The sequence below is a fragment of the Mandrillus leucophaeus genome, unplaced genomic scaffold (genome assembly GCF_000951045.1).
Source record: "Mandrillus leucophaeus isolate KB7577 unplaced genomic scaffold, Mleu.le_1.0 Scaffold73, whole genome shotgun sequence".
NCBI lineage: Eukaryota > Metazoa > Chordata > Mammalia > Primates > Cercopithecidae > Mandrillus > Mandrillus leucophaeus.
The window spans coordinates 2873568-2878046 of NW_012107919.1; positions in this window are offsets into that span (position 1 = coordinate 2873568).

A 4479-nucleotide genomic window follows, 5' to 3' on the forward strand; every position below is an offset into this window, starting at 1 on the left:
AAAGAAAGAAAGAAAGAAAGAAAAAAGAGAAGGAAAAAGAAACTGAGCCAAGTGTGGTTGCTTATGCCTGTAATCCCAGCAACTTGGGAGGCCGAAGTGGGAGGATCACTTGAGCCCATGAGTTTGAGGCTACAGTGAGCTATGATCATGCCACTGGCCACCAACCTAAGTGACAGAGAGACAGAAACCTCGTCTCTAACAATAAAAATTTAAAAATTAGATGCTCCGACATAGCCTACACTGCTCATATTTCTGCTTTGTTATTTTCTTTAAAGTTATTACGAGACCAGTTTAAAAAAAAAATTTTGTTAGGGAACTTCCCCCCCCTGCTGGCCATAATACAACATAGCAATACTATATTGAACGGCATTACTAAACGTCAAACTGAAAATAAACTCGGAATAACTAATCTTGCAAACTGCCTACCCACAGACCAGCTCAGGCCTGAAGACAACTTGTGTTTCATATACATCATATCTAAAATAATTTTTTAAAAAACTTATGAATTAGTTGCCAACATTTGACGTGCATATTTCTGCGTTTTCTCAAAAAAGTAGACATTGGTGCACATTTGGTCTGCCATCCTACTTGTGTTTCCTGATTCCTTTGGGTGGGGCTTTGACTCTCCACTCGACCAGTCACCACTCAGTCTCCTTCATCTACTTATGGCATCTACCCAGCCCTTGCTGCTTTTAAGTTTGCAACCCCAGGCTCTCAATTTGCCAATGAGTAAACTGAAGCCCAAACTTGCTCAAAATCATACTACCTATAGTAGTAGTAGCAAAGCAGATAATGAAATTTCGGCCTCCTAAATTCCATTGGACAGATGTTTATTGATTTCACTCATCTATTTAACAAATGTTTTAGTGCTGACTGTGGCCAGGCATATAGCAAATGTCAAAGAAACAGAGTCTGCAGGATTACCTTTGTCTTCAGAGCTTACAGTTAGTGCAAAGAGCAGGTAGGCAATACAAGAAATATGATGAAAGTGATGAAAGAAGGGATAAGGGAACTGTGGCAATGCTGCAGCATAGTTCCTGCTCTTACCTCAGCACCTGTTTCAAGTTCATCATCATCACTGAGAATACAAATATTACTAAGATTTGCTAAATAATGTCCTCAAACCCTAGGGCCCACATTGATTCAACATTTACTGGGCACAAGTGCTAAATATTAGAGAAAAAGTAGTAAATGCTGCATTTACTACATTACTTCTTCCAAGCATGCCCTCTAAAATAGTCACTCATTCATCTCCCTGTTCATCCTGCCTTCGGAATTACCATCTGCAATCAACGTGCTAGGCTAAGAAGGAGCCTAGATCAGTAAGATTCACAGCAGTGTGCAGTAGTTGCTGGGCAAGCCACATCTCTGCAGAAATAGGAATCAGACATACCCTTAAGTAATGGAGATATCGGATTAAAGCTAAACTAAGAGAAGAGCAGAAACTAATCATGACACCACGATTAAACACCCATGACAACCATGATTGGGAAGTAGTACAAGACAAAGCGATTAGTTTTGTGTCTGATTTGTAAAAATTACTCTGAGTCCTTTGAAACCTGGGCTATTTAGTGAAATAGCTGAATACAGATCTGAGGCAGAAAAGGTACAAGGTGAGCCAAAGACATTCTTTTGGACCAGAGAGCAAGGGAATATTCAGACAAATGTGGTGATGTCAAAAAGATTCAGGAGTCTTAAAGATAACTGGTCACTTTAAGCTACTGAATTAAAGCAAAATCCATGAACCCATAGTGATGACAGAAAAACAGAGAGTGAGAGAGCATGTGTACAGGGAGGAAGCCTGTTTTTACAGAAAGATGCCGGGTCATGAATGTATTTAAGAGAAGGAATGATAGAGTTGAAAATCACCATTTTTGCAGTCCCCAGTGTAATGGATTCAGACAGCAATCATTAATGCATGCTAAAAACACCGAGTACAATGTTATTGATACTTTCAAAATATCACCCCACCGATGACAGTGGACAGTCATCACTCTTAGTTATAACTAAGTGTCATCCCTGATAGTGGACAACCTGACATGACACAATGACACAACTGCTTTGCTCATGAACACCGAATCAAGGCATTAGAACCACCTTCTACTTTGCAGAAAATAAAAATCAGTCAATTAGGACAAATGAACAATCAGACAAATCCAGAATGTACAATATTCTAGCCTGAACTTGTGGCTTACGCCTGTAATCCCAACACTTTGGGAAGCCGAGGTGGGTGGATCATTTGAGGTCAGGAGTTCAAGACCAGCCTGGCCAACATGGTGAAACCCTATCTCTGCCAAAAATACAAAAATTAGTTGGGCATGGTGATGGGTGCCTGTAATCCAAGCAACTCTGGAGGCTGAGGCAGGAGAATCGCTTGAACCCAGAAGGCAGAGGTTGTATTGAGCCAAGATCACACCACTGCACTCCAGTCTGGGTGTCAGAGTGAGACTCCATCTCAAAAAAAAAAAAAAAAAAAAAAGGATGGTGGATGGATGAGTGACTGTTCTGTTCTGAATTAAAAGTAGTCAGAGACATGCCATAGCCAAACGCAGTAGGTAAATCTTAATTGGTTGGTGGAGTAGGGGGAAAATAGCTACTTGTTTCAAGACATTTTTGAAACAATTGGGAAAATTTGACTACGGACTGAAAACTAGATAAATGTTACAGAATTGTTAACTTTGCTAGATGTTATAAGGTCTCATGGTTTGTTGAAAATGTCATTATTCTTACAGATGCATGCTTAAGTGTTTTGGGGCCAAGTATGATTAACCACAAATGACTCAATTTAAAAACTACACATAAACATACAAAGCTAATAAGGCCAATGTCAGCTAGTGAATCTAGGTGAAGGTTATATGTGTATTCACTGTACTACTCTTTTTTTCTTGTTTGTATTTTTTAATAAAAAAAGAAGTATAGAAATTCTACATGAGGAAAAAAAGTTGAGTTCTTTGGATTCTCCAGAGTCGCTGAAGAAACAAGCAATTACTAGAATAAATCTGATCACTTTAAAATTTTGCATTTTGGCATTCAAATGTTCGTGCAGTTTGTAAAACATGCAAAATGCCTATAAATTCAATGCTATAAATTGACGTAGCAAATATCTGTATCTGAAGTTGCTTATATGCACATTAACTATCTGAAAACATACATTTTTATGTTTAAAAACTCTATTTTTCTGAATTACCCAAGCATACTGTAACCATGTATTATATTTACAATGGGATAATATGAAACATTAACATCTGATTTTTCTACTTCAAATAACCACACTTCTAATTAGGTGTCAGTGTAGTTTCTCAATTACCATTAAATAAAAAGTTCACACAAAAATTAACATGAAATGAACCATTGACTTAATAATAGCTAAAACTATAAAACTCCTAGAAGAAAACAAAGGAGAAAGTCTTTGAAACTTAGTGATAGGCAAAAATGTCTTAGGACACAAAAAGCACAAACCATGAAAGAAAACATTGATAAGATGGACTTCAACAAAATCCAAAACTTTCGCTCTTCCTAACACCCTATTAAGAAACTAAAAGGTAAGTCATTGGCCGGGCGCAATGGCTCACGCCTGTAATCTCAGCACTTTGGGAGGCCTAGGTGGGTGGATCACGAGGTCAAGAGAACGAGACCACCCTGGCCAACATGGTGAAACCCTATCTTTACTAAAAAAAAATACACAAATTAGCTGGACGTGGTGGCACGTGCCTGTAATCCCAGCTACTCAGGAGGCTGAGGCAGGAGAATCACTTGAACCTGGGAGACGGAGGTTGCAGTGAGCTGAGATCATGCCACTGTACTCCAGCCTGGGTGACAGAGCGAGACTCTGTCTCAAAAAAAAAAAAAAAGAAAAAGAAAAAAGAAACTAAAAGGGTAAGTCGCAGACTGGGAGACTATATTGGCAATACAAACCTCTTAACAAACTATTGGTATTCATCCCTCTAACCTAGACTACTTCAGTAACCTCCTACCTGGTCTTCCAACTCCCACCCTGGCCCTGCAATCTATTCTTCATTCAACAGCCAGACTGATCTTTAAATTAGGTCATATTGTTTGCCTGCTTAAAATCATCCCATGGCCTCCTACAATATATGGAATTAAATCTACACTCCAATCTTTGGGAAAAAGCCTGCATGCCCCACCCTTATAGTAGCATTTTCTATCTCTTGCCACCCACTCACACACTATGCTCTGGCCATAATGGCCACTTCCTATTTTGCTCATATTAAAAGCTTAACTTGCTGCTCCCTCTGTCAGATATTCTTTCTTTGCATGCCTGATCAGCATTGTCCTTGTCACAGTTGAAGTGTCACCTCACTGAGGCATTCCCTGACATGACCCTTCCAGTCACTCTATCCCCATACCGTCTTCTTTACTTACCCTACCTGAACCTTACTTTAGTCTTCTCCCCTGGGAAAAGGTTGGATCCCTAAGAGCGAAAAGGACCTCTGTTTTGTCCATTGGTACATGCACCGC